Here is an 8,578-nt window from a genome sequence, read left to right as displayed (position 1 = left end):
GGGGCAGAGAGGTGCCACGGGCATCTGGTGGGTAGGGGTCAGGGAGGCTGCTAAACAGCCTACAATGTGTAGGGCAGCCCCCACAGCACAGAATTATCTATGAAATGTCAATAGTGAGCTAAACAGTAACCCAGGGCCCTAGCCGGTTTGGCTCAGTGGACGGAGCATTGGCCTGTGGACTCAAGGGTCCTGGGTTCGATTCCAGTCAGGGGCATGTACCTTGGTTGCAGGCACATCCCCAGTAGGGGGTGTGCAGGAGGCAGCTGATCGATGTTTCTCTCTCATCGATGTTTCTAACTCTCTATCCCTCTCCCTTCCTCTCTGTAAAAAAAAATCAATAAAATGTATTTAAAATAAATAAACAGTAACCCAGGGACACAGACTACAATGAAAGAAAATAAATTTACATTATATATGAAGAGACAGGGTGTGTACATGGACCGTACCCTGTACACTGCATGTGAATATCAAATCTTGTATGTCCTGAAGTTCACGCACGTACAGTCGACTGACAGCCGGCGCGAAGACAAAGCCATGGCAGACTCCCAGCCACGAGGCAAACTGACTCACCCACCCGAGGCCGGCTTACCGGAATGGGAAAGTCGGCGTTTGATCTACGCACAACTTTTCAGGAAAGTAAAGCTTCAGGGAAGCCGCGGTGTCCCTGGTGTCCTGCATAGCGTGATCATGCAGCGTGACATAAATCCGTGCCCACACCCTCTTCCTGCCCAAGCTTTCCAATGCCGAGCCATCCCTGTTCCTCGGAAACGCTTCAGGAAAGTGAGAGGCGCGGGGCTGGAGGCAGCAGGGGAAATGGCGTGAGGCCGCCAGGTCCCCGAGGTTGTTGACTCACTTTCCCCTCTTTGGCGTTCGTGCCCTCAACAGTGACATGCGTGTGGGGGGAAGTGACCTTGGCAGTGGTCTTTCTGTTGGGACAGTGATGATGCTTAGGCAAGAATGGAATTCCCTCGTGGAGGGCCTATTCTCCCAGCCACTGGGCGAGGCAGGAAATCAGAGAAATTGAAGACACCAGCCTGGGAATTAGAAAATCAGGCAAAGCTGAGTTGGATACGTAGCCCTTAGAAAGCTACTTAACGGGGAATGGGAACACTACTTATCGCAAGGGGCTAAGCAAGACTGGATAGCCTGGTAAATAGAAACTGCTATATTGTTATTGTTGTCATCCTGATGGTTAGGTGTTGGGTGAAATCACACGGCATTTGTCTTTCTCTGGCTGATTTATGTCACTTTTTTCACTAGGTCCATCCATTGTGGCAAAAGGTAAGATTTCATTCTCTTTTTATGGCCGAGTAGGATTCCATGGTGTAAATGTGCCGCAGCTTTTTTTATCCACCCGTCTACTGATGGGCACTTGGGCCACTTCCATATCCTGGCAACTGTAAATAATACTGCAAAGAACATAGGGGAGCATAGATTCTTTCGAATTCGTGTTTTGTGTTTCTTCGGACATATACCCAGAAGTGGAATTGCTGGGTCATTAGGTAATTCCCTTTTCAATTTTTTGAGGAACCTCCATACTGTTTTGCATCGCGGTTGCAGCAGTCTGCATTCCCACCCACGGCGCAGGAGCGCAGGAGCGTTCCCTTCTCTCTGCATGCTCAGGGCTTGTTGTTTGTTGATTTACTGATGGTAGCCATTCTGACAGGTGTGAGGTGCTACCTCATTGTGGTTTTAGTGATGTTTTTGTTTTCTTGGGTGGTGCCTTTTCTAGCCAGGGATTCGGAGAGGGAATTTAAAGCTTGAACATCTTCCACTTACCCCTCTGTTGCTCTGTGAGGCTCACAGGAGCTGTGGATGTCCCCTCCCCGCCCCCCAGGGCTCTCAGGGAGCAAAGCGATTTCCAGGAAGAGAGGGGCAGCGAGGAGTGAGGTTGAGACGCCAGGGCGATGAGGCAGGTCCTACACTGCAGAACAGAACCACGGACTTGATGTGCCAGCCAGCCTCCTCCTTTTCATGAAAGAGCCAGCGAGGGGGTGGGACAAAATGTTCTGCACTTGGGGTGAGCAGCCCCCGCGGCCGCCCTGGCTGACCTGTTGTGATATTGCGTACTTCACCAGGCTGTAAAGGGTAGTACACAGGAAGCCACAGGTGAAAGGACTATTGTCAGATGCACAGTGTGCCCTGTGAAACAAAGAGGAAAAGGTCTCTGCCGGGGCCCAGCACAGTAAATCCGTGGGCAGGCTGCAGGCACGCCAGGCCCACCTGAACAGCTGAGGCTGGCCCTCGGCTCCCGCCACCGGCGCCTGGGCCGGGGCTGAAAAACAGCCAGAGGCATGTCCGGCACACATGTCAGCGGCCCGGCCTGCTCTGCCGCCCAAGCACGCAGGTTTGTTGTGGGAAGCCCTGGGGAGCCGAGAGGAAGAGCTTGGGAGAACATGGGGGAAATCGAGCCCGCCAAGAGAAATGAAAAACACATCAGCGGGTGTGAAGGGAAGAGGATGCAGAGGCACAATCCGAAGCTTCAATGTTTCCGTCATCTGAGGCAGAAAGGGGAAAGCGACCTTCTGCAGGCCCGCCCGCGCCCAAAGCCCGGCGGCTTAAGCGAAATGCCTGAAGACTTCTCTGCCCGGACGTCTGCAGGGACAGTGACCGTGACAAAATCTCTGCCCTGTGGGCGTGACACGGAATTTGCACAGGGTGGTTTTCAGGATGGCCCGGGAACCCAACTTGTGTGTGCTCTGGGGATGAGAGTGGGATGGGAGGCTGTAGCCTGGTGACAAATCTCTTGACCTGTTGAGTCAAGAAGCAAGAATGCAGAGTGGCTTCCAGGCTAACTGCCTGCAGTTTGCTGAGTGAAGCAGTCCCTCTATTCGACTCTGATTCCCCAGCAAGCCGTCTAGATGGGAACAGGATAGGTCCCTTCTGGTCTAAAGGTGTGAGGCCATGAGAGAGGAGGGGGCACACACAAACCTTCACTAAGTGTCACTGGTTGCCCAGTCATCGCTCCCATATTTTACATGTACATGTATATCTTTCATGTTCTTTAAGTTTTCCCTTTGAGGACTGTTGTTGTTTCCAGTTTTAATATAAGGAATCTCAGGCCTGGAGAGTTTTTAGATGGATCCAAGGTCGCACAGCCAATAGTCACAAAGTTGGGGTTCAAAGTCATGTCTCTTGCTCTTCAAAGGCCGTGTAACACTGTGGCCACTGCTATTCTTGCTCCCTGAAAATGGTGCTGTCATAGACCGTGCTTTCCTTGTTCCCTCACGAGCCTATCGCATGTCCCAGCTCTGGATGTTTTAGGGGAAAGACCCCCAACTTGGGAGGTGGGGCTCAGAAGATGTGTGCTGGAGCTGGCTTACATGGCCTCGAAGGAGTCGATTGTGTGCAACTTCTCAACTCCACACTCAGGTCATGCTGGGAGCTTGACACTGGCCATGGTGGAGTATGTGGAAATAGGCACATTACAAACCAGGGCTCCCCCACACCAAGAGCCACTAGCTTACTAGCACACCCCTGGGTGTTGCCTCTGCTCCGTCACCAGCTGGGAGAATCAGCATCAGCATCTAGAAACCCACAAGTCATTTGACATCGCATTACATCAAGTACACGGGAAGTGGACTTGTCTCCTGGAGCTGGGGGAGAGTGGTTGGGTGTTGGTGCGCATCGGAATTACCCAGGGTGTGAATAAAGAGGACCAGGCCTCTCAAAGTAGGACAGGGTCCACTGTGTTTCTGGTAAGTTCCTCCGTGATTCTGCTACCCACCACCGTTTGAGAACTGCTGGTCTAAATGACGAACTGGGAATAGACCCCCTCCCCCCTCCCGCTTGACTTCCTCACGAAGACCATTAGCGTAGGCTTGAACCAAGAAAATCAGATCTTAAAAAAAGCAGCGCCTTCCCAGCGCCACTCTGAGGCCCCATCACTGTGCCTGCAAAATGCGGATAATTCTGCCCTTGCCCCGTGGCTATGCAGACGGCGATTCTGTAGTAATGATTTTATAAACGGGAAACGGTATAATAGGCAGCATTGTGATGACAGAAATAGGAAGATGAGCTCGCCTTTGGCTCTATCTTCCTGGGAGGGCCGGGGAACACCCTCCTTTCCCCTTCTGCTCCCACATCCTATTTTTGAACCTGGCATTGGCTGAGGGATTAAATGACCAAAATGGCCAACAAACCTGTGTGGCAGCCCTGCCGCTGGCCTGTCAGCTGCTCCGCCTCCTCCCAGTGCCTATCACGGGCCTCCGCCCCTGGGGTTAAGACACAGCAGCCCCCATCTCCTTTTCCAGGGTCACAGCTCACAAAATTTGTCACTTAGCCTCTTACGTAGCAGCTGCCACCCCTCGGGAGGCTACGTGGCTTTAATTTTAAAGCACTCCTTTCCCCCTGTGTTTTGGAATAGGGCCAACCTGGCCTGGCCAGTGACCTCTCCTTATGAATAACAGACGGAGTCCCCACGCCTGTGGGACAGGGGTCACAGTTCCAGCGTGCGCTTGCCGTGAGCTCGCCAGCTGATGTCCCCTCTCTGGGACTCGGCTTCCTCATCTGGTGTTTCCCCGTGGGGAGCTGCGGGCATTTCATGTGGGATGTTTCTTTATTGTCCCGGGCATTGCAGGAAGTTTCGCATTCCTGGCCACCGGCCACCAAATGCCAGCAGTGTTCGCTTGGTCACCGTGAGAATTCCAGACATCCCCACACATTTCCAAATGGCTCCTTGGGGCTGGTTCTGCCCCGGGACTATGTTCTGAAGAGTCTCAGTTTTCCATTCTGGTAAATGGACCAGAGAGGTTCCCTAGAGGCAAAGGGCTTCATTCAGGAGCAGCCATGAGGACTACCTGGGCTGGAAGGCAGGGCTGAGGGGGTCTGCCCTGTCTCACCCGAATTCTGCTGGGATTTATTTAATCTATAGCAGTTCCACAAAATAACTTGTTTGGAGAAAACCTCCTGTGGCTAAAAAAAAAAGTGTAAAAACCACCAAACTGGATCAGAGGTTGCTACATGACAGACCACAGGGCTGATGCACTCTGCGTACATGTTTTGGTTGGCATGGAATTTTAAGATATTTGGATATTTGGAGCTAACTTTTTTTTAATCTGGATTTTAGGCATCTTGGGGAAATAAAAAAGAAAAACAGGAAAACAGAAAGATTTGGCAACACTGAGCCCAAATTTCTACAAAGCAATGGTGGGTTACACAGCTAAGCGCAGGCTGCCCACTGAGGTGGGGCCTGCCCTGTCTCTCATTTCCTTTTCTTGTCTGGCCCCGGAGGCAGCTTGGTGTTCAATGTTTGGATTAGATCATTGCTCTAAACCCAGAATACATGGAGGAACTTTCAAAATTCCAGAGCTAGGGCCCTAAGCCAGACTAATGTCTCCGGGGTGGGGCCGAGGTATGAGTACTTTCAACATGTCCCCAGGTGATGTTACTGTGCAGGCAGGCAGGAGAACCAGCAGACTCGAGAGCATCTCCCGTTTGAAAATCAGCCCCAAAGCCCAAATGCATGAGGAGGGGGATGTTCCTGCTTTTTACCCTCCTTCCCCTTAGGATCCTCAGCTTCTTTCTCTTCCTCTGGAAACTCTTGATTCCCCCCAATATCTTCATCTATCCACTTGCTCAGCTGAGGAGTTCTCACTTCGCAGTGTATCCACCTGGCCTCCCGCTGGGCTCTATGCTTTCTGGTTGGGTCCAGTCAATGTTCTGTTCTTCCCAAGGCCCCAGAGGGCTCTGAGCCCTCTCCTGGGGCCCTAGTTCCACCCACAGGGAAACTCTGCCAGCCCCATACTCACCAGCTCCTGTCAGCCTCTGCCACAGAAGCAAGTCCAGGCTCCTTCCTAACAGTCCTCTGGAATAACACCTTCAGGGCACTCCTTTCTGGGCCTTTATTTGCATAAATACTCCAAAGCAACAAGTAAGACAGGGTTCTCAGCCTCAGCATGGTTGATTTTGGGGACCAGATAAGTCTTGGTTATGGGGGCTGTCTTGTGCATTGAAGGATGTGTTAGCAGCATCCCTGGCCTCTACCCGCCAGATGTCAGAAGGACCTCAATCCAGGAGACCCAAGATGGCAGTGAGGAGGTGGAAGTTACACTCACCTTCTCCCTGAAATTACAACTAAAATATAGAACATGCTGCCTGAATAACCAACTGAAGACTATCTGAAGAGAAGTCTTTTAACAAAGGATTTACAGACGAAGCCACATGGAGACTGGTAGGAAGGATGGAGATGCAAAAAGGGATGGCCCCACTCCCACGGGCAGTGGGTGAGATTCCGGAGGGATACCTCAGCTGCAGAGGTTCCCCCAGAGAAGCATGGGGTCTCAACTTCAAGCCGGACTCCCCAGCCCAGAGCACCAGAGCCAGGATTCTGTCTGCCAGGGAGACAGGAGTCTGCTAGAGACACAGGCACCCTCTTAAAGGGTCAATGCACAAAATCTTATTTTCAGTCACTCACCCTGGGCTTCAGTCAAGGGAGGGAGGGTGGACTGGACTAGAGTTGTGTGAGGAGAGACTTGGGTTTGTGGCTCTGGGGAGAGAGATGAAGGGACAGCCACCAGGACCCCAGTGCTTAGTTTGTCTCCCACACCACAGAGGCCATCTTTTTTGGGTGGAGCACTCCCCTCCATTCAGCATCAGCCTGGGGGAATGCAATAATCCCACCCATTGAACTCTCCATTGTCCCACCCTACAAAACTCGTGCCCTGCTGAGGGATCATCTACCTGGGCTGGGGTGTAGAGGTCTGGGGGTGGAAGCCATTTCCTCCACTTTCCCATGAACCTGACTGGTGCCTCCTCATCACAGGAGATTTGCTAGTCTCGCTTCTGGGTTCCCATCAGACCCAGCCTCCTGACTCCTGGTGACCCCTCCACATCAACGTCTGGGCAGAATCCAGGACAGACTGAGTTGTGTAGCTCCAGAGTGGGACCACTCCTCCCACCTTCCCCCAGCTTTATTGGCACCTTTCCATCACAGGAGATCCACTTGCCCCACCATCCCAGCTCCTGGGGGTCGCACCCTGCTGAACTCAGTCTCCTAGCAGAATCTTGGATAGACTGAGTTGTGTGGCTGTAGGGTGGGGGCCATTTATCCCTCCCTCACACGCCTGACCAGTGCAGAGCTCTCCCTTCAAGTAGCCAAATCCTGGTCTGTTTGGGCCTAATAGACTCTACTGGCCTCACCCTGACGACCTCCAAAGACCCTGCCCCATCACAAGGGTCTTCGGGCACCTAGCAGGTGGCAGCTAGACTTGATACACCCCAGGACATTTGCTGAGTGGCCTCAGACCCAGCACTGGCACGGAGTTTGATCCTATATCAGTCTGGTGAACACCGCTCGTCCCTACCTGCTGACTCACTGAGAACCTACCTCATGCAACTTGAGTACCACCAGAGGTGCTTTCAGTGACTGAGCCTAACAGGCAGCAGGCAGGTGGAGGCAGGTGAAAGCTGATCTCGGGGTGCCTTGGAATGTTTGCTGGTCTGCCCCCAGGCTCTGTGCTGGTAAAAGCTGGCCTTGGTGCACAGCTTCATCCTTTTGGCACACACCCAGGCCCAGCAGAGGCATCCACAAACTGTGGGTCACTTTGTAGCTTCAAACAGGTTGCCCAGAGCCAATCAGACATTGGCCTACATCAGAGTCTTTCCCAAGAGGCCCCAGAAACAACACACCTAGTGGTCAGCTTCAGACTGATGGGTTGTGGGTTCGATTCCAGTCAAGGGCCCATTCCTCAGTTGCAGGCTCAATTCCCAGCCCCAGTTGGGGCATGTGCAGGAGGCAACCAATCGATGTGTCTCTCTCACATCTATGTTTTTTCCCCTCCCTTTCACTCTCTCTAAAAATCAATGGAAAAAATACCCTCAGGTGAGGATTAACAAAAGGAAATAAAAAACTTACTAGAATACAGTTCAAACAATCCAATTAAAAAATGGGCAAAAGATCTGAATAGACACTTCTCCAAAGAGAACATACTGATGGCCAATAGACCCATGAAAAGATGCTCAATGTCACTAATTATCAGAGAGATGCAAATTAAAACCACAATGAGCAGAGGGGCTGTCCAGTTTTCATAACTTTCTTATGGGCCATAATGCTTGGAGCACTGAAATTGTTCTTGTCTGAGAACAGGGTAAGCATTATACTTCTTATCGCACTGTAAATTGCTCTGCATGTTTCAGAACCAGACTTGAGAGAATATTTCATTCTCCTAAAAAATGTTTGTCATCTCACAGTGATAGGGAATTTCCTTGTATAGTTACAGTGAGTTTATGCAGAGCATTTCTGGTTAAAATCCAAGTGCCATAAGGTAGAAAATAAAACAAAAACAAACACAAAAACAAACAAAAAACACAATGAGCTATCACCTCATACCTGTCAGAATGGCTATCATCAATAAATCAACAACAACAAATGTTGGGGAGGATGTGGAGTAAATGGAACCCTTGTGCACTGTTGGTGGGAATTCAGACTGGTGCAGCCACTGTGGAAAACAATATCGAATTTCCTCAAAAAATTGAAAATGGAACTGCCTTATAACCCAGTGATTCCACTTCTGAGAATTGATCTGAAGAAACCTGAAACACTAATTTGAAAGAATATATGTACCCTTATGTTCATTGC

General features: G+C 51.0%; 1 long non-coding RNA gene across 1 annotated transcript in view; it reads left to right on the top strand.

Moving 5' to 3' along the window:
- The first annotated feature begins 946 nt into the window (after window positions 1-946).
- LOC129149504 (uncharacterized) overlaps window positions 947-8,578 on the top strand; it is a 29,328-nt gene continuing 21,696 nt past the window's right edge. Inside the window, exons 1-2 of the long non-coding RNA XR_008556404.1 lie at window positions 947-1,149; window positions 1,261-1,281. This is a non-coding gene — a long non-coding RNA (uncharacterized LOC129149504). The remainder of the gene's footprint in view (window positions 1,150-1,260; window positions 1,282-8,578) is intronic.

Source organism: Eptesicus fuscus, chromosome 6, assembly GCF_027574615.1.
Source record: "Eptesicus fuscus isolate TK198812 chromosome 6, DD_ASM_mEF_20220401, whole genome shotgun sequence".
NCBI lineage: Eukaryota > Metazoa > Chordata > Mammalia > Chiroptera > Vespertilionidae > Eptesicus > Eptesicus fuscus.
This window is presented reverse-complemented; position numbering and strand designations above follow the sequence as displayed.